Raw genomic sequence first — 26,357 nt, forward strand, 5'->3', positions numbered from 1 at the left:
GAAGAAGACTACACAGACTGAATAACGTCACTGAAACAACGCTAAAAAGAAAGTGTGATTTTCAATATTAGGCCGTGAATTTTTCAGGCCTCCCTTGTGCTTCGCTTGTCGGTCGTCCTGGCAACCAGCATTTCTTCCATCACCAGAATGTAATACGGTTATCTTCTATCTCGCATCAGAAATTACGGTCACACAGGTAGCATCCCATGCAGCTGGTCACCAGCAATATGGTGTTAATACAAAGCATACATAACTACGCAATATGAGCCAATGATAACTGAAAGAGAATAAAATAATCCAACTTGGTTACTGCAAACATGTTGCAGTAAGCCAAAATAAACATGTCTGTCAGCTTGATTCCTTTCTACAGTAAAGTAATAGTTTAGGTTTATGAGCACTCTAACCTCAACCTATTTTTTGTTGCTGACTGATAAATCAATTTGCATTCTACATAATCGTATTGTGAATCCATTTAAATAAAGTATATCCAGAATATGAGGGGCAGTTCGAGAAGTTAACAGAGCCTTATTATATTTTTCCTTATCACAATCAATAACATTAATATAAAACATGAAACCTATAAGTAATAATTTTGATTAAGTGGCATTATTGCTAGCTTTCTCCCTTCTCTCATCATCATCGTAATGCAGCACAAAGATTACACTGCACTCCGCAGACACACATATACAATACATACGTGTAATATACAAATATTGTAATGGAGCATGTTACAATTAACAATATGTTCCGGACTATTACGCCATGGTCGGATGGATTTCACCTTAAAAACCCAACGTTTTATTCCCATCTGTGGGATCGTTGTTTCTTTGAATGTCCAATTCACACTGACATTTTATTAATTTTGACACTTCCGGCCGTGAAATTTACATTTTACAATGCGGCATGTTGCAAATAAAGAAAAAAGTGTTGTAAGTCAAAAGAAATGTACACAGCGTCCAGCTTTATTACACAGTGTCTGTCTAAGTTTGTGGAATTCTGCAGACCTCGTAGTAATGGGCACTCAACTCAGAAACAAAGCTTTATAGAGCATAACCTAGCAGTAAGTAAGACAATCGAAAAATTTGGCTCTTGTAGGCTCTGTCTACTTCAAGGTGCTCTATGCTCGTTGTAAACTTAGCTACAACGCATTTTTGGAATCCATAATGCGTTCTGCAGCCAGTCAGCATGAGAACTCGCCAGCGTCTTGTAAGAAACAGAAGAAGTTGAAACGTCCCCTTTGAACATTTTATACACGACTGTGCTTAAACTGACACACAATATTTTTTTAGCGCAACGCAATCTGACTATCAAAGATCCCTGCAAAAGAATGGCCCTGAGTAACATTAAACTATACCTTTCAGAAATCACTTACCTCCCAAAAATCTTCATTACTCGAACTACTGCAATACAGCGAGCGCCACTACTGCCAGCTAAATAAAAGATTCAAACTACGGAAGGCACTAACTACTGATAGGGATAGTTAGCAAATGAAAGATTTTAATAGAGAACAAACAATATATTTATGTTAATAGTCATAATATATATAACAGTTCATGACAAATTACAAAACTCCGCCATCTCTCTCCCCACATCCACCACTGCTGGCGGCTCACCTCCAACTGCGCAACGCTACGCGCTGTTCACATCCAGCTGCCGCTGCCCAACACTACAATGGCAGACAACAATGCAAACTAGCCACAGACTGCACACAGCACAGCCAGTGATTTTCATACAGAGCGCTACGTAATGTTGCCAATAAGAAAACATAAACAGCCTACTTACATAGATAAGAAAACATAAACAGCCTACTAACATAGCCCCCATGCTCCCCACAAAAATTTTTACAAATTGTTTTGGGCACTGGGCAATACATATTTGTTAAAATTTTTCATAATTACAATAACAAAGATATCAAATGCACACACTTATTGATAAAATGTTGGTCAAAAGCTAAAATTTTCTCACAGTCCATAAAGATAGTCCTGATCATTAATCATAATAGTAATTACAGTTTTTGTTTTTCACAAAGTCTCATTAGTAAAAGAAATTGCACACAGAAGTAGTGGATTTCCATGCAGTCTTGAAGAAGTAGTGTTGTCCTTCCAACGGAAAGACAGTGCTGACTCTTGACATGCTGACAGGTAATGGGCCACAATGGAGCAAACCCACAGCAGAGTCATTCGAAGTTCTGAAGAATATTGGTAGGTAGGTCATCACAGAGCAGACCCACTGTAGTCCTGGTAGAGAGTATGGTATTGGTGGGCCATCAAAGATGCAGACCCACTGTAGTCCTTGTAGAGATAATGGTATTGGTGAGTCAGGAAAGGTGTAGACCCACTGTAGTCCTTGTAGAAATAATGGTATTGGTGGGTCATCAGAGGTGTAGATCCACTGTAGTCCTTGTAGAAATAATGGTATTGGTGGGTCATCAGAGATGCAGACCCACTGTAGTCCTTGTAGAGATGGCCAGCAGCCATCTGGTGTGACTGTGCGGGTGCACAATCACCATTGAAGAGTCTTGCGGAGAATATAGCAAGTCCATAAACCACCACTTGTCTACTCACAAAATTTTTTTTTGAAATGTCCTTAGAACCAGCAATGCTGTTATCCAGTCCCTTGCTGAATTATTAACACTCATGCAAATACTATCAGTCCCTACTTCTCACATACTGTCCATATACTATGACCAACAGAAACGTGTGCCGTGAAATATAACTTACAAGTTAATAATATGATGAACTGTTGTCAATTACAATTTTATAACATAAGAATACAATAACAAAGGTACAAAATACATCATTAAAAACATAACAATACAGATAACATTTGTAGTAATACAGACTTTACAAAAGAATAGAAATAACATATACATCAATGTTACAGGAATTATGACATAAGTAAATCCATAAAAGATCAGAATAACTTTCGAAACATCAACTTCACACACGAGCATTAAAACAAAACAGAATAAATAATGTCTAAGCATCTTTACAAGGTAAATAACATATTATTAATGCCAATTATATTTGAGGATAACAGTATTCCTCATCATAGTGAATATAGCTTAGTATTAGAAGAAGAAAAAATTCTATGAAACTACACAGAGACAGGAAGAAAACAAATACACAAGGGTACACAAACACATAGTGGGATAACACAAAAGGAAAGGACAGGGTTCGTTTTCAGTGTAACATTTGGTACTGCAGTCCATCCCAAAACTTCATTCCATAGATCTTTTGTCTTATTTCAACCTTTGCTTCCACCAAAAAAATCCTATCCGAGCATGCTTTCTGTATTTATTTCACATATGTCTTACCTCATTATTTATTTCCAAGAAAATCCTACCTATACCTGTACTTTGTTCGTATAACTTCTCAGTGCATTTCTTCAAATTCATTGCAACTCAATCTCTTAGAGGCTACCCCCTCTTAAGCTAACTTAAATCTACTGAGCTCAGATGCTAAACTAAGGGATGAGGCAATGCAGCAGCATAAAACAATTAACACAAACATCAAGAACAAAATTTTAAATTGGCAAAGCAATTGCAGTACTACAACTAATTATGTAAGTAGGCTGTTTATGTTTTCTTATCTATGTAAGTAGGCTGTTTATGTTTTCTTATTGGCAACATTACGTAGCGCTCTGCCAAAATAATATTTCTTAAATGTTCAGGCAATTTCATCAAGCAAATGCGGATGAGTTCTGAGGGGCTGTATGGGTTTGACAGGTACTGATTCTTGTGCAACATGTCTTCAAAATATTTCACAAGACTGGAAAATTCAGATTGTTCGAAATGTTTCATCATTATGATGCTATGCTTTACTCGGTCTTGTGTAGCTTGAGACCAATATGCTGAGAGGAAGGCATGATAAAATTCTCCTTCACTGTGACAATCGTGAATGACCGATCGCATTCTTACAGCTGGTTCATTCTCCAAGTAGCCACACATAAATTCTAACCTGTGCTCCAATGACCAGTTCGGAGGAAAACAATGAGAAAATTGATGGAGCCACGCTTGTGGATGAATGTCGTTGGCAGAATTCTTAAATGTTTTGAATTTACGTGTAGTAATGAACAGCTTATAGTCAAAGTCATCGTGTCGGCGAGTCGCATGTCGGTCATTGTTACGTCGTTTCGGCGGTTCCATCTCAAAATTCGGTGTACCTTGCCAATTTCTTTCATAATTACCGAAGTGCCCTGTGTTATTATTTTGTGGCTGTTCCGTATTTCTATGTCCCTCTTCCCGTATTGGAGGGCAAGTGTCCTCTGAAATACGTAATTCTTGTATTACCTGTGTCAGCTGATCTTGTACTTCCCGGATTTCTCTTTGGTGTTGCGTATTAATTTGATTCAGATTTTGTTTCAGTTTCCTAATTTGTTCGCACTCTTCTGTGTCATTAAAGACTACCGGTTTTGTGTCATTCAGATCATCATCTACCTTCGTAGATAAATTATTTAGCTGATCCGAAAGTTCAACTACTTTCTCTGATAATGAACTAATTTCCTCCATGTGTCTTTCTACTGTGTCCTTTAAGTTTTCCCGAGTTTTTGCAAGTTGCGTAACCGAATCGGTAGATGCAACTGAGTCCATTTTAGCTTGCAAGGTCTCATGATTTTCATGAACAATAGTTTGCAGTTCTTTTATGTCTGCTTCGTGATTCTGTAATGCATTTTCATGACGCGAAAAAATAGGTTGGAAATGCTCACAAATTTGTGTTTTTTACGTCATTACAGACTTTTTGACATTTCGATTCAATGTTATGTGACTCAGTAGTTAAATCTTCACGTGTTTGTTCAAGTGTGGTGTGAAGATTTTGTTCCATTGCGTCTAACTATTGCTGTGTTTGTTCCATTGTGTCTAACTTTTGAAGCTTTTGCTGTGTTTGTCTCTGATTTTGTACCATTGTGTCTAACTTTTTAAGATTTTGTCCCATTTGTTTCTGATTTTGTTCAAGCGTTGTGTCTAACTTTTGTAGCCTTTGTCCCATTTGTTGCATTAACTGTAATAACAGTGCACTGGTGTCTGAAACATGTTACTCAGTGCTATTCGGCAACGCATTTGAACCGGCAATATTCGCAGTTTGAATAGCAGAAAATGTGTCTTGACTTATTTGAGAAAAGGGTGAGGACGCAAAACCTGAATCTACAGTATTTGCAAGATTGTGTCCTGTCATTTCGGATTCCTGAGGCAAGTTGTTGCCGACCGATCGATCGATAATGCTTCCCTGTTCACTAATTGTTTCACTGTCTACACCATTGTTTGCAGCCCGCTCCATTTCCCTATTTACAATTACCAAATTACTACTTTGAACATTAGTTAATTCATTACTTGGTGGCGCTAACACACTGCTTTCGTCTTCACTGTCATTTCTCAGTTTACTTTGGAGCCTAGTATTACGTTTTTCACACGCCATTATTGTCACAATATTTCACACGACAACACAAAAAAAAACACAATTTGAAGAGCAAAAATAAGAGAACACATTAACATAGAACTGAAAATAATATCTAGTTAATTGCAAGCGCAGCTGCGAAATACTTGGTGCAAATCTACATGCATGCCACAACTGTTTTACTGTGCAACAGTGAAAAACCACAACTACCAAGGAAATTCTCTCTATAATTACGCGCTAGCGATAAACAAAAGCTACACGAAATACACAAACTACAAGAAAAAATCAGAAGATTCCAGTGAGATATCCTTGGCTAAGGGTCGACATATGAAACGTCCCCTTTGAACATTTTATACACGACTGTGCTTAAACTGACACACAATATTTTTTTAGCGCAACGCAATCTGACTATCAAAGATCCCTGCAAAAGAATGGCCCTGAGTAACATTAAACTATACCTTTCAGAAATCACTTACCTCCCAAAAATCTTCATTACTCGAACTACTGCAATACAGCGAGCGCCACTACTGCCAGCTAAATAAAAGATTCAAACTACTGAAGGCACTAACTACTGATAGGGATAGTTAGCAAATGAAAGATTTTAATAGAGAACAAACAATGTATTTACCTTAATAGTCATAATATATATAGCAGTTCATGACAAATTACAAAACTCCGCCATCTCTCTCCCCAAATCCACCACTGCTGGCGGCTCACCTCCAACTGCGCAACGCTACGCGCTGTTCACATCCAGCTGCCGCTGCCCAACACTACAATGGCAGACAACAATGCAAACTAGCCACAGACTGCACACAGCACAGCCAGTGATTTTCATACAGAGCGCTACGTAACGTTGCCAATAAGAAAACATAAACAGCCTACTTACATAGATAAGAAAACATAAACAGCCTACTTACAAAGTGTGAAGCTGGCACATAGAGGCTAGCTGGAGCATCAGATAATCTTATCATGGATATCATTTAACCATGAATTTAAATTCAACTTCTCAACCCTTCTTTTATTTTCTTCGTTGTGCTGCGTCCACTTCTAAAGCTATTTGTTCTTTTGCGTGAAAAAAGTCTAGTTTCTTCTACCTGATGGATGATAATTTTAATGAGTGTCCTATTCATTGCAGAGAGAAGTGTGATAGCTCTATAGGGTTTTACTGGTCTTCTCGTGAAAGACAATAATTGCAGCATTGTTGCAATTTTGTGGAATTGTCGTCTGTAGCAGATTTTTGTAAATAATTTTGGAAGCTTCTTTTTCCTGTACCTTCACTGATTTCTACTGAAACAACAGCCTCGCCAGCCGTATTTCCTTTCTTCATTCGTCGACTGCCTTTAGTCTCTTCGCCTGGTAATATTTCGTGAGTATCATTATTCTCACTGTTATGTATCTGTAATTCTGACTCATTTTTTGAAATATGCAAATACTTACAGAAATTCGGAATACAAGCTAGTAACTGAGCTCATTATGAAGAAGTATTCAAAACATTTTGTACGTTAACTACACCGTGTGGATACTTTTACCAGTCACTTACATCAAAAATAACCTTGGTAATTAATACATAAACCGTTATGTTCGTACCCATGGAACAAGATTTACAATGAACATTCATTTACCAAGACAGAATAAACATAAAACTCAAAAAGTATTTTTCTACCAAGGAATAAAATTGCATAATTAATTGCCTTAGGAGTATAAAGAGGTTATTAAAACAGCCGTGTTTAAGAATTCAGTTAAAAAGTTCCTGACTAATAGCAGATTCTTTAAAGTGAAAGATTGCTTGTATAAAGCAGAATAGGGGATTGGTAAAAAAACATGTGTAACACAAGTAAATAATAAATATATGTCGCTGTCATTTCACAACATTCTTTCACACAATAAAATGTTGTTTTTCTGGAGAACCTTATACCCAACCTCTGCAGTGGGTAATACTAACATCTTTTCTTCTTTTTGAGTTCAACGTCTCACTCATAATGGACAGATCCTGACCCTATTTTCCAAGAAATCAAATGGAATTTTGCAATACACAAAATGGAAAGTAGACATGGTCACCTTGGTCTTGATGTTAGACGATTGCATCTGTGGCGTAACATTATGTAATAATTAGTGTATAGTGTAGTTCGTGAGGCGTTGCATTGAGAAATGAATGAACAGTGTAGCACCAGCATTTTACTTTATAAAATGAGTTATCTACAAGTAAGGATGAAGAAACGATTATTGTACTCCAGGGAGAGACTCGAATATGCCTGCGTTGTTTTAAACAGAGTGGCCTTGTATTCGAGAGGACAGAGGCTTTAGTCTCCACGTGGTTTCACTAAATTGCTCCAGGCAAACGGATCCCACTGTACAGCCACAGCCGACTACCTAAGCCGTTTTTGCCACACTAGATCTGCAAGCATGTAAATGCCTCTATTCTATCTGACTAGTTGACACTATTATGGGGTGTTTCTCCTTTCGTTTTTATGACGGCTTCAACTCTGCTGGGGATACATTCAGTGAAGTGTCTGATTGTCTGTGGAGGAATGGCAGTCCATTCTTCTTCAAGAGCCGAAACCAGAGAAGGTAGTGATTTTGAACACTGAGGCCTGGAGAGAAGTCGACGTTCCAGCTCATCCCAAAAGTGTTCCATGGGAATCAGGTGGGGACTCTGGGCAGGCCCATCCATTTGAGGAATGTTATTGTTCTCAGCATTGTCATGCTGACACGAACAATCCCAATCTCCGAACTGTTCCTCTACTAGCCCCCTGTAGTCAGTACACAGTACTGTGAAATGTCTTCAAATCCTTCCACATTTAACGTTCTCTTAGGCACGATAAGGGGACAACAGTCTAACTGGCAAATACCCCTACGTAGTAATATTACCTCCTCTGTACTTAACTGTTGACACTACACACGCCCTTCCATCGGATTGCCAAAGGGCATAGCGTGATTTACGGTCATCTAACGTCCAACCGAGTTCTTTACCGCATCAAACGTCACTTAGTACTGTCTATAGAACTGTGTGGCTCATAAGGAGTTGCTCTCATTGCACCCCATTCTTTTTAATTACCTACACACGGTAACTGTGCTACCTCAACAGCCTGTAGCACTCTGAAACTCACAGGTGACTCCTTCCGCTGGTTTCATGCGATTTTTTACGACCACTGTCCGCAATGCTCGACTGTCCCTGTCCATCTGCGTGGACTTAGTTTAGCTGTGGTTGGCCTTTGCTTTTCCACTTCACTGTCACGTCACCCCCTGGTCTCGGGAAGCCGGCGCGGTTGCTCAGCGTGTTCGGTCAGAGTTAGCTGCCTTTTCTAGTAACAAAAACTGAGTGAATGATGATGATGATGATGATGTTTGGTTTGTGGGGCGCTCAACAGCGTGGTTATCAGCGCCCGTACAATTTCCCAATCTTTGCTCAGTCCAATTGCGCCAATTTCCTGGATGATGATGAAATGATGAGGACAACACAAACACCCAGTCATCTCGAGGCAGGTGAAAATCCATGACCCCGCCGGGAATCGAACCCGGGACCCCGTGCTCGGGAAGCGAGAACGCTACCGCGAGACCACGAGCGGCGGACTGAGTGAATGGATCAAACATGATTTGAGTGGGTGTCATGGGATGTCTGCCCCGAGCAATAGCAACGAACAAAATGAGATTTTCTTTTTCTGACAAGAAATCAAAACGTCATCGGTCCCGGGTGGGGAACCCTGGGGTGGGAAACAACCCCTAAATGCGGATGAATCAGGAATGATCAACGCCATCAGGACGGAGATGGCAATGCAAACTATTACATTAAAGACACATAACGTGTATCCACAGGATATGTGATCTGTAATTGGAAAAAGTGTCATGGTGATCTCTCCACTGGCAAAAGATTCCGGAATAGTCCCCCATTCGGATCTCCAGGAGGGGACTGCCAAAGGGGAGATGACAACGAGAAAAAGATTGAATAAACAACGAAACAATTATGTTCTACAAGTCAGGGCGTGGAATGTCAGAAGCTTGAACGTGGTAGGGAAGCTAAAAAATCGGAAAAGGGAAATGCAAAGACTCAATCTAGATATAGTGGGGATCAGTGAAGTGAAATGGAAAGAATACAAGGATTTCTTGTAAGATGATTATAAGATAATATCAACACCAGCAGAAAATAGTATAACGGAAGTAGGATTCATTACGAATAGGCAAGCTGTGCAGAGAGTGTGTTACTGTGAACAGTTCAGTTATAGGATTGTTCTTATCAGAATCAACATCAAACCAACACCAACAACGATTGTCCACGTATACATGCCGACGTAGCGAGCTAAAGATGAAGAGATAGAGAACGTATATGAGGATGCGAAAAGAGCAGTACAGTACGTAAAGGGTACGTAAAGGGAGATGAAAATGTAATAGTCATGGAAGACTGGAATGCAGTTGTAGGGGAAGGAGTAGAAGAAAAGGTTACAGGAGAATATGGGCTTGGGAAAAGGAATGAGAGAGGAGAAAGACTAACTGAGTTCTGTAATGAATTTCAGCTAGTTATAGCGAATATTCTGTTCAAGAATCACAAGAGGAGGAGGTATACTTGGGAAAGGCCGGGTGATACGGGAAGATTTCAGTTATATTGCGTCTTGGTCAGACAGAGATTCCGAAATCATGTATGGATTGTAAGGCGTATCCAGGAGCAGATATAAACTCAGATTACAATACAGTAGTGATCAAGAGTAAGCTGAAGCTTAAGAGATTAGTCAGAAAGAATCAATACGCAAGGAAATGGCATACGGAGGTACTAAGGAATAACGAGATATGCTTGAAGTTCTCTAAGGCTATAGATACAGCAATAAGGAATAGCTCAGTAAGCAGTATAGTTGAAGAGGAATGGACATCTCTAAAAAGGACAATCACAGAAGCTGCAAAGAAAAACATTGGTGTAAAAAGAGGTATCCTCGAAGAAAACATGAGTAACAGAAGAAATACTTCACTTTATCAATGAAAGAAGGAAGTACAAAAATTTTCCGGGAAATTCAGGAATACAGAAATACAATTCGCTGAGCAATGAAATAAATAGGAAATGGAAGGAAACTAAGACGAAAGGCTGCATGAAAGGTGTGAAGAAATCGAAAAGGAAATGATTGTCGGAAGGACTGACTCAGCATATAAGAAAGTCAAAACAATTTTCGGTAAAATTGAAAGTAAGTGTGGTAACATTAAGGTAGCAACGGGAATTCCACTGTTAAATACAGAGGAGAGAGCGGATAGGCGTAAAGAGTACATTGAAGGCTGTTGTGAGGGGAAGATTTGTCTGATGTGACAGAAGAAGTAATAGGAGTGGATTTAGAAGATATAGGGGATCCAATATTAGAAACAAAATTTAAGAGAGCTTTATAGGACTTAACATCAAGTAAGGAAGAAGGGATTGATAACATTGCATCAGAATTTCTATCATTGGGGGAAGTGGCAACAAAACGATTATTCACGTTGGATTGTACAATGTGTGAGTCTGACGACATAGCATCTTACTTTCTGAAAAATATCATCCACACAATTCCGCAGACTGCAAGAGCTGACAAGTGCGAGAATTACTGCACAATCAATTTAACAGTTCATGCACCCATGTTGCAGATAATAATGATGTACAGAAGAATAGAAAAGAAAATTGAGGATGCGCTAGATGACGATCAGTTTGGCTTTAGGAAAGGTAAAGACACCAGAGAGGCAATTCTGACGTTGCGGTTGACAGTGGAAGTAAGGCTAAAGAAAAATCAAAACAAGTTCTTAGGATTTGTTTACCTGAAAAAACCGTTCGACAGCGTAAAACGGTGCAAAATGTTCGAAATTCTGAGAAAAATAGGGGTAAGCGATAGGGAGAGACGGGTAATAAGCAGTATACAGGGTGGTCCATTGATCGTGACCGGGCCAAATATCTCACGAAATAAGCATCAAACGAAAAAACTACAAAGAACGGAACTTGTCTATCTTGAAGGGGGAAACCAGATGGCGCTATGGTTGGCCCGCTAGATGGCGCTGGCATAGGTCAAACGGATATCAACTGCGTTCTTTTAAATAGGAACCCCCATTTTTAATACATATTCGCGTAGTACGTAAAGAATATGAATGTTTTAGCTGGACCACTTTTTTCGCTTTGTGATTGATGGCGCTGTATTAGTCACAAAAGTATAAGCACGTGGTATCACGTAACATTCCGCCAGTGCGGACGGTACTTGCTTCGTGATACATTGTTGTTGTTGTTGTGGTCTTCAGTCCTGAGACTGGTTTGATGCAGCTCTCCATGCTATTCTATCCTGTGCAAGCTTCTTCATCTCCCAGTACCTACTGCAACCTACATCCTTCTGAATCTGCTTAGTGTATTCATCTCTTGGTCTCCCCCTACGATTTTTACCCTCCACGCTGCCCTCCAATACTAAATTGGTGATCCCTTGATGCCTCAGAATATGTCCTACCAACCGATCCCTTCTTCTGGTCAAGTTGCGCCACAAACTCCTCTTCTCTTCAATCCTATTCAGTACCTCCTCATTAGTAATGTGATCTACCCATCTAATCTTCAGCATTCTTCTGTAGCACCACATTTCGAAAGCTTCTATTCTCTTCTTGTCTAAACTATTTACCGTCCATGTTTCACTTCCATACATAGCTACACTCCATACAAATACTTTCAGAAATGACTTCCTGACACTTATATCTATACTCGATGTTAACAAATTTCTCTTCTTCAGAAACGCTTTCCTTGCCATTGCCAGTCTACATTTTACATCCTCTCTACTTCGACCATCATCAGTTATTTTGCTCCCCAAATAGAAAAACTCCTTTACTACTTTAAGTGTCTCATTTCCTAATCTAATTCCCTCAACATCACCCGACTTAATTCGACTACATTCCATTATCCTCGTTTTGCTTTTGTTGATTTTCATCTTATATCCTCCCTTCAAGACACCATCCATTCCGTACAACTGCTCTTCCAAGTCCTTTGCTGTCTCCGACAGAATTACAATGTCATCGGCGAACCTCAAAGTTTTTATTTCTTCTCCATGGATTTTAATACCTACTCAGAATTTATCTTTTGTTTCCTTTACTGCTTGCTCAATATACAGATTGAATAACATCGGGGAGAGGCTACAACCCTGTCTTACTCCCTTCCCAACTACTGCTTCCCTTTCATGTCCCTCGACTCTTATAACTGCCATCTGGTTTCTATACAAATCGTAAATAGCCTTTCGCTCCCTGTATTTTACCCCTGCTACCTTTAGAATTTGAATTTTACCCCTGCTACCTTTAGAATTTGAAAGAGAGTATTCCAGTCAACATTGTCAAAAGCCTTCTCTAAGTCTACAAATGCTAGAAACGTAGGTTTGCCTTTCCTTAATCTTTCTTCTAAGATAAGTCGTAAGGTCAGTATTGCCTCACGTGTTCCAGTATTTCTACGGAATCCAAACTGATCTTCCCCGAGGTCGGCTTCCACTAGCTTTTCCATTCGTCTGTAAAGAATTCGTGTTAGTATTTTGCAGCTGTGGCTTATTAAACTGATTGTTCGGTAATTCTCACATCTGTCAACACCTGCTTTCTTTGGGATTGGAATTATTATATTCTTCTTGAAGTCTGAGGGTATTTCGCCTGTTTCATACATCTTGCTCACCAGATGGTAGAGTTTTGTCAGGACTGGCTCTCCCAAGGCCGTCAGTAGTTCCAATGGAATGTTGTCTACTCCGGGGGCCCTGCTTCGACTCAGGTCCTTCAGTGCTCTGTCAAACTCTTCACGCAGTATCGCATCTCCCATTTCATCTTCATCTACATCCTCTTCCATTTCCATAATATTGTCCTCAAGCGCATCGCCCTTGTATAGACCCTCTATATACTCCTTCCACCTTTCTGCTTTCCCTTCTTTGCTTAGGACTGGGTTTCCATCTGAGCTCTTGATGTTCATGCAAGTGGTTCTCTTTTCTCCAAAGGTCTCTTTAATTTTCCTGTAGGCAGTATCTATCTTACCCCTAGTGAGATAAGCCTCTACATCCTTACATTTGTCCTCTAGCCATCCCTGCTTAGCCCTTTTGCACTTCCTGTCGATCTCATTTTTGAGACGTTTGTATTCCTTTTTGCCTGCTTCATTTACTGCATTTTTATATTTTCTCCTTTCATCAATTAAATTCAATATTTCTTCTGTTACCCAAGGATTTCTACTAGCCCTCTTCTTTTTACCTACTTGATCCTCTGCTGCCTTCACTACTTCATCCCTCAAAGCTACCCATTCTTCTTCTACTGTATTTCTTTCCCCCATTCCTGTCAATTGTTCCCTTATGCTCTCCCTGAAACTCTGTACAACCTCTGGTTCTTTCAGTTTATCCAGGTCCCATCTCCTTAAATTCCCACCTTTTTGCAGTTTCTTCAGTTTTAATCTAGAGCTCATAACCAATAGATTGTGATCAGAGTCCACATCTGCCCTTGGAAATGTCTTACAATTTAAAACCTGGTTCCTAAATCTCTGTCTTACCATTATATAATCTATCTGATACCTTTTAGTATCTCCTGGGATCTTCCATGTATACAACCTTCTATCATGATTCTTAAACCAAGTGTTAGCTATGATTAAGTTGTGCTCTGTGCAAAACTCTACCAGGCGGCTTCCTCTTTCATTTCTTACCCCCAATCCATATTCACCTACTACGTTTTCTTCTCTCCCTTTTCCTACACTCGAATTCCAGTCACCCATGACTATTAAATTTTCGTCTCCCTTCACTATCCGAATAATTTCTTTTATTTCATCATACATTTCTTCAATTTCTTCGTCATCTGCAGAGCTAGTTGGCATATAAACTTGTACTACTGTAGTAGGTGTGGGCTTCGTATCTATCTTGGCCACAATAATGCGTTCACTATGCTGTTTGTAGTAGCATACCCGCATTCCTATTTTCCTATTCATTATTAAACCTACTCCTGCATTACCCCTATTTGACTTTGTGTTTATAACCCTGTAGTCACCTGACCAGAAGTCTTGTTCCTCCTGCCACCGAACTTCACTAATTCCCACTGTATCTAACTTTAACCTATCCATTTCCCTTTTCAAATTTTCTAACCTACCTGCCTGATTAAGGGATCTGACATTCCATGCTCCGATCCGTAGAACGCCAGTTTTCTTTCTCCTGATAACGACATCCTCTTGAGTAGTCCCCGCCCGGAGATCCGAATGGGGGACTATTTTACCTCCGGAATATTTTACCCAAGAGGACGCCATCATCATTTAATCATACAGTAAAGCTGCATGCCCTCGGGAAAAATTACGGCCGTAGTTTCCCCTTGCTTTCAGCCGTTTGCAGTACCAGCACAGCAAGGCCGTTTTGGTTATTGTTACAAGGCCAGATCAGTCAATCATCCAGACTGTTGCCCTTGCAACTACTGAAAAGGGTGCTGCCCCTCTTCAGGAACCACACGTTTGTATGGCCCCTCAACAGATACCCCTCCGTTGTGGTTGTACCTACGGTACGGCTATCTGTATCGCTGAGGCACGCAAGCCTCCCCACCAACGGCAAGGTCTATGGTTCATGGGGGGCGTGATACATTACCCGTGCCCGTGTAAAACAGACCGTTTACCAATTGCGGAAAAGGTCGATATCGTGTTGACGTATGGCTATTGTGATCAAAATGCCCAACGGGCGTGTGCTATGTATGCTGCTCGGTATCCTGGACGACATCAACCAAGTGTCCGGACCGTTCGCCGGATTGTTACGTTATTTAAGGAAACAGGAAGTGTTCAGCCACATGTGGAACGTCAACAAATGATGATACCCAAGTAGGTGTTTTAGCTGCTCTCGCGGCTGATCCGCACATCAGTAGCAGACAAATTGCGCGAGACTCGGGAATCTCAAAAATGTCAATGTTGAGAATGCTACATCAACATCGATTGCACCCGTACCATATTTCTATGCCCTAGCAATTGCATGGTGACGACTTTGAACGACGTGTACAGTTCTGCCACTGGGCACAAGAGAAATTACGGGACGATGACAGATTTTTTGCACGTGTTCTATTTAGCGACGAAGCGTCATTCACCAACAGCGGTAACGTACACCGGTGTAATATGCACTATTGGGCAACGGAAAATCCACGATGGCGGGTTAATGTATGGTGCGGCATTATGGGAGGAAGGATAATTGACCTCCATTTTATCGATGGCAATCTACATGGTGCAGTGTATGCTGATTTCCTACGTAATGTTCTACCGATGTTACTACAAGATGTTTGACTGCATGACAAAATGGCGATGTACTTCCAACATGATGGATGTCCGGCACATAGCTCGCGTGCGGTTGAAGCGGTATTGAATAGCATATTTCATGACAGGTGGATTGGTCGTCGATTGGCCCGCACGTTCACCGGATCTGACGTCCCCTGATTTCTTTCTGTGGGGAAAGTTGAAGGATATTTGCTATCGTGATCCACCGACAACGCCTCACAACATTCGTCAGCACATAGTCAATGCATGTGCGAACATAACGGAAGGCGAACTACTCGCTGTTGAGAGGAATGTCGTTACACGTATTGCCAAATGCATTGAGGTTGACGGACATCATTTTGAGCATTTGTTGCATTAATGTGTTATTTACAGGTACAGAAATGATAAGTTCACAAAGGTGCATGTGTCACATTGAAACAACCGAAATAAAATGTTCGAACGTACCTACGTTCTGTATTTTAATTTAAAAAACCTACCTGTTACCAACTGTTTGTCTAAAATTGTGAGCCATATGTTTGTGACTATTACAGCGCCATCCATCACAAAGCGAAAAAAGTGGTCCAACTAAAACATTCATATTTCTTTACGTACTACACGAATATGTAATAAAAATAGGGGTTCGTATTTTAAAAAAACGCAGTTGATATCCGTTTGACCTATGTCAGCGCCATCTAGCAGGCCAACCATAGCGCCATCTGGTTTCCCCCTTCAAGCTATACAAATTTCGTTCTTTGTAGTTTTTTCGTTTGACGCTTATTTCGTGAAATATTTGGCCCGGTCACGATCAATGGACCACCCTGTATACAAGAGCCAAGAGAGAATAATAAGAGCGGACGACCAAGAACGAAGTGCTCGGATTAAAAAAAGCGTAAAACAGTCTTTCGCCCCTACTGTTCAATCTGGACATCGAAGAGGCAATGATGAAAATAATAGAATGGTTCATGAGTGGAATTAAAATTCAAGGTCTAAGGATATCAATAATACGATTCGCTGATGACATTGCTATCATCAGTGAAAGTGAAGAAAGAAGAATTACATAATCTGCTTAATGGAATGAACAGTCTAATGAGTACAGAATATGGACTCAGATTAAATTGAAGAAGGACGAAAGTATTGGAAGTAGCAGAAATGAGAACAGCGAGAAACTAAACATAAGGATTGATGAAGTTAAGGAATTCTGTTACCTAGGCAGCAAAATAACCAATGACGGACGGAGCAAAGAGGACATCAAAAGCAGACTAGCACTTGCAAAAAGAGCATTCCTGGCCAAGAGAAGTCTGCTAGTATCAAACATATGCCTTAATTTGAGGAAGAAATTTCTGAGAATGTACGTTTGGAGCACAACATTGCACGGTAGTGAAACGTGGATTGTGGGGAAACCGGAACGGAAGAGAATCGAAGCATTTCAGATGTGATGCTACAGACGGATGTTGAAAATTAGGTGGACTGATAGGGTAAGGAATGAGGAGGTTCTGTGCAGAATCGGAGCGGAAAGGAATATATGGAAAACACTGACAAGGATGAGAGGACATCTGTTAAGGCATCAGGGAATGACTTCCAAGGTACTAGAGGGACCTGTAGAGGGTACAAACTGTATTACATAGCGTTGTCCAGATATTTTTGATCAGATAGTGTATATATGACTTACGCTAGCCGGCCGGGGTGGCCGAGCGGTTCTAGGCGCTAAGTCTGGAGCCGCGAGACCGCTACGGTCGCAGGTTCGAATCCTGCCTCAGGCATGGATGTGTGTGGTGCCCTTAGGTTAGTTAGGTTCAAGTAGTTGCGAGTTCTAGGGGACTGATGACCTCGGAAGTTAAGTCCCATAGTGCTCAGAGCCATTTGAACCATCTTTCGACTTAGGCTTTTTATTTTTTATTTTTTGCTCTTAAACTACATATTACTACTGCTACCACAGTTAACATTTAGAGCGCATGGAGCTCAAATTAACAACATTTCGAATGACAACATGTTACTGAGCGCATGCCGAAAAACTGATAGTGGAAAATGAAATTCAACCACCTCACTACTCTACAGGCTTTGTAGCTGAGGGGAACGACACATAATGGGAAAGGAATGAAAATAATGAGCAGAGTAAGCAGCTGAAAATCACAGAAAAATAGAAGGGATAAAGATTAGACTTTAACGTCCCTTCGATGATGAGATAATTGGAGACGGAGCAGAAGCTCGGATTGGGAAGGATCGGAAGGAAAATTAAGCGTGACGTTTTCGAAGAAACCTTGCCGGCATTCGCCTCAGGCGATTTATCGAAATCAGAACCTAATTCCAGTTGGTCGGCTGGGGATTTGAATAGCCGCCCTTTGGAATACGAGTCAATCGTGCCTCACATCTGCGTCATCTCGCTCCGTGTTAGAGATGCAATGCAAGCTCGGAATGACAAACATTACGAATGGAAACACTGTTGACCGTGTCCTGTGTTAAAGGAACTACCTCGCCATTCGCCTGAAACGATTTACCAAGAGCATGAAAATGTACTCTCAGATGACGAAATTCATCGGATAGCGTTATACACATTGCCTACAGATGGTGTAAAAGGTCAATGCATTGGCGGAGCTGTCATTTGTACTCAGGTGATCCATGTGAAGAGGTTTTCTGACGTGCTTGTGGTCGTACGACGGGAATTAACAGACTTTGAAATCGGAATGGTAGTTGGAGCTAGACGCGTCGGGTGCTCCATTTCGGAAACCGTTAGGAAATTCAATATTCCGAGTTCCACAGTGTCAAGAGTGTGCCGAGGATACCAAATTTCAGGAAATACCTCTCACCATGTAAAACGCAGTGGCCTTTACTAGACGACCGAGAGCAGCGGAGTTGCGTAGAGCTGTCAGTGCTAACAGACAAGCAATACTGCGTGAAATAATCGCAGAAATCAATGTGCGACGTACGACAAACGTATCCGTTAGGATAGTGCGTGATGGACTATGACAGCAGACAACCGATGCGAATGCCGTTACTACACTAATGGCCATTAAAATTGCTACACCACGAAGATGACGTGCTACAGAAGCGAAATTTAACCGACAGGAAGAAGAAGCTGTGATATGCAAATGATTAGCTTTTCAGAGCATTCACACAAGGGTGGCGCCGGTGGCGACACCTACGACGTGTTGACACGAGGAAAATTTCCAACCGATTTGTTATACACGAACAGCAGTTGACCGGTGTTGCCTGGTGAAACGTTATTGTGATGCCTCGTTAAGGAGGAGAAATGCGTACCATCACGTTTCCGACTTTGATAAACGTCGGATTGTAGCCTATCGCGATTGCGGTTTATCGTATCGCGACATTGCTGCTCGCGTTGGTCGAGATCCAATGACCGTTAACAGAATATGGAATCGGTGGCTTCAGGAGGGTAATTCGGAACGCCGTGCTGGATCCCAACGGCCTCGTATCACTAGCAGTCGAGATGACAGGCATCTTATCCGCATGGCTGTAACGGATCGTGCAGCCACGTCTCGATCCCTGAGTCAATAGACGGGGACATTTGCAAGACGACAACCATCTGCACGAACAGTTCGACGACGTTTGCAGCAGCATGGACTATCAGCTCGGAGACCATGGCTGCGGTTACCCTTGACGCTGCATCACAGACAGGAGCGCCTGCGATGGTGTACTTAACGACGAACCTGGGTGCACGAATGGCAAAACGTCATTTTTTCGCATGAATACAGGTTCTGTTTACAGCATCATGATGGTCGCATCCGTGTTTGGCGACATCGCGGTAACGCACATTGGAAGCGTGTATTCGTCATCGCCATACTGGCGTATCACCCGGCGTGATGGTGTCGGGTGCCATTAGTTACACGTCTCGGTCACCTCTTGTTCGCATTGACGGCACTTTGAACAGTGGACGTTACATTTCAGATGTGTTACGACCCGTGGCTCTACCCTTCATTCGATCTCTGGGAAACCATACATTTCAGCAAGATAATGCACGACAGGACGTTGCAGGTCCTGGACGGGCCTTTCTGGTTACAGAAAATGTTCGACTGCTGGCCAGATCTCTCACCAATTGAAAACGTCTGGTCAATGGTGGCCGAGCAACTGGCTCGTCACAATACGCCAGTCACTACTCTTGATGTACTGTGGTATCGTGTTGTAGCTGCATGGGCAGCTGTACCTGTACACGCCATCCAAGCTCTGTTTGACTCAATGCCCAGGCGTATCAAGGCCGTTATTACGGCCGGAGGTGGTTGCTCTTGGTACTGATTTCTCAGGATCTATGCATCCAAATTGCGTGAAAATGTAATCACATGTCAGTTATAGTATATTTGTCCAATGAATACCCGTTTCTCATCTGCATTTCTTCTTGGTGTAGCAATTTTAATGGCCGGTAGTGTGATAGCACGACATCGCCTGCATAGCTTCTCCTGGGCTCGTGACCATATCGGCTGGACCGACTGGGAAACCGTGGACTGGTGAGGAATGGCCCGATTTCGGTTGGTAACAACTGTTGGTAGGGTTCGAGTGTGGAGCTGATGGCTCGAAGCCATGGACCCACATTGTCAACAAGACGCTGTGCGAGCTGGTGGTGGCTCCATGATGATGTGAGCTGTGCTTACATGGAACGGAGTAGGTCCTCTGGTTCAGCGGAACCGATCATTGACTGGAAATGGTTATTTTCGCCTACTTGGAGACAATTTTCAATGATTCATTTAGTTCATGTTCCGAAACAACGATACAATTTTTATGGATGACAATGCGCCGTGCCACCGGACCAGTATTGTTCGCGGTTGGTCTGAAGAACATTCTATACAATTCGAGCGCCTGACATGAAACCCATAAACATTTATTGGACGTTACGGAGAGGTTAGTTTGTAAACAAAATTCTGCACCGGGAACACTTTCGCAATTACGGACGGCTATAGAGGCAGCAAGGTTGAGTGATTCTGCAGGGGACTTCCAACTGCTTGTTGAATCCATCACACTGCTGCATTATGTCGGCCAAAAGGAGGTCCGACACGATATCAGGAGCTAATCCCAAGACTTTTGTCGCCTCATTGTAAATCATTGCACCACCCTGCTCTGCTGACTCTCTTTATAAGTGGATCTTGTGTATTATGTTAAGTTAGAGAACCAACAAAAGTTGGTAGATAGAGCACTATGACCGCTGTCTTCTCCGACTTCTTTTTTATTTGCGCAGGCAATGGTCGCCTGTGACTGAAACAAACGGCAGGTACCTCCTGCTAACAAAAAGGACAATAGATGGGATGCACAGAATTACAGACTAATATCGTTAATATTTGCGTTCTGTGGCATTCGAGAGTATATTTTAAACTAGAACATTTGGCGGGCTGGTGTGGCCGAGCGGTTCTAGGCGCTTCAGTCTGGAACCGGGCGACCGCTACGGTCGCAGGTTCGAATCCTGCCTCGGGCATGGATGCGTGTGATGACCTTAGGTTAGTTAGATTTAAAGTAGTTCTAAGTTCTAGGGGACTGATGACCTCAGATGTTAAGTCCCATAGTGCTCAGAGCCATTTAAACCAAACTAGAATATTTTGACGTACTGGCCAAAAAAAAAATATTCTCTCAAAGAGTCAGCACAGCTTTAAGACAAACCATTTGTATGAAAAGCGATTCGTTGACGTGCAAGGTCAGAGCGCCAACTTGGGACCTGGTATTTCACAGGTAAGTGCGCCACCGACTGAGCCACCGAAGCACCGCTAATTATATGCCTTCGCAGCTGTACTTCCGCCAGTACATCTTCTCCTATCTCCAAAAATTACAGAAGTTCTGCTCCATAAAATGCAGCAATGGCACGACTAGAAGAAAGGGTATTGCAAAGAAATGGTTTAGTCCCAGACTGGAGGAAACGTTTTCGATTGATCTTGCCTACAAGAAGCAAAGGTCCCTGGTTCGAGTCCCGGTCCGGCACGCAGTTTTAATTTGTTAGAAAGTTTGAATTAGCCCTCACCCCGCTGCAGAGTGAAAAATCCATCCTGGAAACAGCTCGCTTTGTTGATACACAACAGATCTCAATCATTGGGACATATGTTTTTGAAGGTCGGCCAACCACAGCCAGAGTTCCACACGGTGAATAAAATCTACACTGACTGTTAAAATACTTTTATCATTAGGCTGGTGCATAGGTTCGTAACGTTTTTACTTTGCATGTTGGTATTCCGGTTCCTATGGGTTTATTTATCGATTGTATTTTTTTTTTCGCAGTTCACTGTTGCTGATCGATTTTACATATAGTTATTTGGAGATAATAGTGGAGTTCTGGATGCTAGAAAATGTGCCAAGTGAAGAAATTGGAACATTTCTGACATGTTCTTCTGTTTGAGGTCAACAGAGGCGTGATAGCAGCGGAGCCAGCCAGAAACATTTGCGCCGTGTATGAGGATAATGCCACTGGAAAGAGCACAATGACTCGTTTCAAGGAGAATCCTTTTGACATTAGTGACTCTCCACGTTAGGAGGAGCTTTGGGCTTTGATGAAAATCGTTTAAACCCATTAACCCACAATGATCCGCGTCAGTGTACTCGAGAACTCATAAACATGATGAACTGTGAACATTCCACAATTGTGCGACATTTGCATGCTGTGGAAAAGGTTCAAAAATCGGGTGTATGAGTACCGCATGCTCTAAGCCAAATTCACAGAACTCAGCGGATGGGCATATGTGCATCTCCACCTGCTCGTCGTAAATTGGCTTATGAACAATACCGACCATTCCGATCCTGTATCGTTACTGGTGACGAGAAATAGTGTATTTATGATAACATAAGGAAAATAAACGAATAATTGAGCCCAAACAAAGCAGTAACTCCACGTACAGAGACCTGCGAGCATCCACAAAAGGCAGTGTTATGCATCTGGTGGAACAGCGATGCTGTGATGAACTACGAACTGCTTCCCCGAACTGCTGACGTATATCGTCAAAAACTGAGACATTTTGCAGACGCAGTCCAAGAACAACGATCAGGAAAACTGCGTGGAGTGATGCTACTCCAGTATAACGCCCACTTGCATTCCTCTAAACTGTCAAAAAACACTATACAGGAGTTGAGTTGGGAAGTCATTCCATCCACCTTATTCACCTGATGTTGCGCCCTCAAATTTTTACATTTTTCACTCTCTAACGAACAGCCTTCAAGGATCTCCCTTTCCAGATGAAAATACGCTTCGAACATGGCTCGACGAGTTCTTCGCCTCAAAACCACATGTTTTTGTACAATCGCAGAATCATAAAGTTACCCCAGAGTTGGCAGAATGTTGTAAATAGTGAAGGAAAATATGTTACTGATGACTAAAGTCTCCGTTATGTGTATCTGTTGTGTTTATTAAACTTATGGGGAAACGCTGCGAACTTCTGCACCAACATAATAAAAAGTCAGTACCGGTGTCGCATGAATAGAGATGCATCTTCAGGTGACAGGTTTTTTAAACAGTCGTGGGGCGGCAGAGCGATTGCTTCGAGCCAAGTCCTATCATTCTTCGTCAAGACAGGAACAAATAGCACGCTAAAAGCGGCAGTCCATGATTAAACTGACTGGGGCCACAGAGCACCATGGCGTAGGCAGCATGGACAATCGATATTGATGCGAAACCGTCAGTGATTTTTAATAAAAGTATTTTAATGGCAGTGCGTAAGATTTCATTCACCATCAAACGCTATATACAAGCGAACAGGCGTATTCCATCTTCCTAGAATCCCAAAAGACGTTCGGCACTGTGCCACATTGTCGACTCAAAACCGTAATACAATCACACGCTGAATCTTCACAGATATGTTCTTGGCTCGATGAATTTTTTGACTAAGCATATCCAGTATGTTATATTGGACGGCGTATGCCCAACAGAAACGAAAGTAACGTCGGATGTGGCCCAGGAAAAAGTAATAGGCTCTTTATTGTTCTCAAGATAAATTATCGATTTATCACGTAGGATCAACTGGACTATTGTATTGTTCGCTGAAGATACTGCTGTCTATGGGAACGTATCTCCACTGAATGATCGTAAATAAATTTAGAAAGACATGCACAAAAATTCCGCTTGGTGAGATGAATGGAAACTCCTCAGATGCGAATAAACGCAAGAGATGCCTGAATTCCCAGCATTGCGGTAGGTGGCTTCTGCTATAAGGAAACAAATTGCCTACAGCTTGTAGTTATGTAAGAACTTGGCTGGGCAGGATATCAGCTGTGTGTGTGTGTGTGTGTTGTGTGTGTGTGTGTGTCTGTCTGTTCGCGCACTTGCTTCATCTCAACAAAACACACTGGCGCCTCTCGAGAAACATGTCGTTTTAATGTTGTTACAGTCCTGTCGCCCCAAACGACTTGGGCGGTGGTGGCCTGTCAACGATAACATGTCGGCCTTTCAGGCGAGAGATAAAAAAACGACGAACAACAGAATTTTTTTAAAAAATAAAAATTTTAAAATTACACGAAGTTTAGAAGTTAAAACTGCAATGACTTTCTTGAGGTTATCGCAAAAGATAAAAGCCACTTTTTGTGCGTCTAAGAATTCGGTAAACGCTCTCAGAAAATAAAGGAAACAAGAATTTCAAACAAAATAGTTTTACTGGCCTTCAAAGTTCAGCATCGAGTACGACACACTTCTGACACTTGCATTCCTCTAAACTGTCAAAAAACACTGTACAGGAGTTGAGTTGGGAAGTCATTCCATCCACCTTATTCACCTGATGTTGCGCCCTCAAATTTTTACATTTTTCACTCTCTAACGAACAGCCTTCAAGGATCTCCCTTTCCAGATGAAAATACGCTTCGAACATGGCTCGACGAGTTCTTCGCCTCAAAACCACATGTTTTTGTACAATCGCAGAATCATAAAGTTACCCCAGAGTTGGCAGAATGTTGTAAATAGTGAAGGAAAATATGTTACTGATGACTAAAGTCTCCGTTATGTGTATCTGTTGTGTTTATTAAACTTATGGGGAAACGCTGCGAACTTTTGCACCAACATAATAAAAAGTCAGTACCGGTGTCGCATGAATAGAGATGCATCTTCAGGTGACAGGTTTTTTAAACAGTCGTGGGGCGGCAGAGCGATTGCTTCGAGCCAAGTCCTATCATTCTTCGTCAAGACAGGAACAAATAGCACGCTAAAAGCGGCAGTCCATGATTAAACTGACTGGGGCCACAGAGCACCATGGCGTAGGCAGCATGGACAATCGATATTGATGCGAAACCGTCAGTGATTTTTAATAAAAGTATTTTAATGGCAGTGCGTAAGATTTCATTCACCATCAAACGCTATATACAAGCGAACAGGCGTATTCCATCTTCCTAGAATCCCAAAAGACGTTCGGCACTGTGCCACATTGTCGACTCAAAACCGTAATACAATCACACGCTGAATCTTCACAGATATGTTCTTGGCTCGATGAATTTTTTGACTAAGCATATCCAGTATGTTATATTGGACGGCGTATGCCCAACAGAAACGAAAGTAACGTCGGATGTGGCCCAGGAAAACGTAATAGGCTCTTTACTGTTCTCAAGATAAATTATCGATTTATCACGTAGGATCAATTGGACTATTGTATTGTTCGCTGAAGATACTGCTGTCTATGGGAACGTATCTCCATTGAATGATCGTAAATAAATTTAGAAAGACATGCACAAAAATTCCGCTTGGTGTGATGAATGGAAACTCCTCAGATGTGAATAAATGCAAGAGATGCCTGCAAGACTGAATTCCCAGCATTGCGGTAGGTGGCTTCTGCTATAAGGAAACAAATCGCCTACAGCTTGTAGTTATGTAAGAACTTGGCTGGGCAGGATATCAGCTGTGTATGTGTGTGTGTGTGTGTGTGTGTGTGTCTGTCTGTTCGCGCACTTGCTTCATCTCAACAAAACACACTGGCGCCTCTCGAGAAACATGTCGTTTTAATGTTGTTACAGTCCTGTCGCCCCAAACGACTTGGGCGGTGGTGGCCTGTCAACGATAACATGTCGGCCTTTCAGGCGAGAGATAAAAAAACGACGAACAACAGAATTTTTTTAAAAAATAAAAATTTTAAAATTACACGAAGTTTAGAAGTTAAAACTGCAATGACTTTCTTGAGGTTATCGCAAAAGATAAAAGCCACTTTTTGTGCGTCTAAGAATTCGGTAAACGCTCTCAGAAAATAAAGGAAACAAGAATTTCAAACAAAATAGTTTTACTGGCCTTCAAAGTTCAGCATCGAGTACGACACACTTCTGACACAGGTCGTAAAGCTGCTGGAAACTGTCAGCAAACGCTTCTTGTAAAATCGCTCGAAGCTCCTTTGTCACGCATGTTTGTACATCCACGTCATTACAGGAGATGCAACCTGGTGCTGTCAACACGATCCGGAGACAAGCGAAGGTCAGTGGGATGGTGGACATCGTCTTCCCCGCCTCCCAAAAAAAGCCGGCTGACAGAATCCAAGAATAAGACAACCTTGATCGCCTTTTTCGAGAGCATGGGCTCGATCCATCGTGAAGACGATCAACAGGATGCCACTGACTCGCTTAGACTCCAGAACGTACTGGTAGCACGAGATCTCATCTCCTGTAAAGCCGCGTTCACACCGGACGTGCCAAGGCGCACAAACGCAGAGCAGCACGAAACTGCGCGGAATGGAGCAAAATGTTCGTAGATGCATGCGTGTCAGTAAAAATAAAATACGAAACTGAAAATTGTAAGTGTTATTCCCGTATATATTCACATGAGATGAATGGAGAAATACGTAGATAAAATCGTCAGCGGGTGGTGCCAGAGCTGACAAGTCGGAAGA

This window comes from Schistocerca cancellata, chromosome 2 (genome assembly GCF_023864275.1).
Source record: "Schistocerca cancellata isolate TAMUIC-IGC-003103 chromosome 2, iqSchCanc2.1, whole genome shotgun sequence".
In the NCBI taxonomy this organism is placed as follows: domain Eukaryota; kingdom Metazoa; phylum Arthropoda; class Insecta; order Orthoptera; family Acrididae; genus Schistocerca; species Schistocerca cancellata.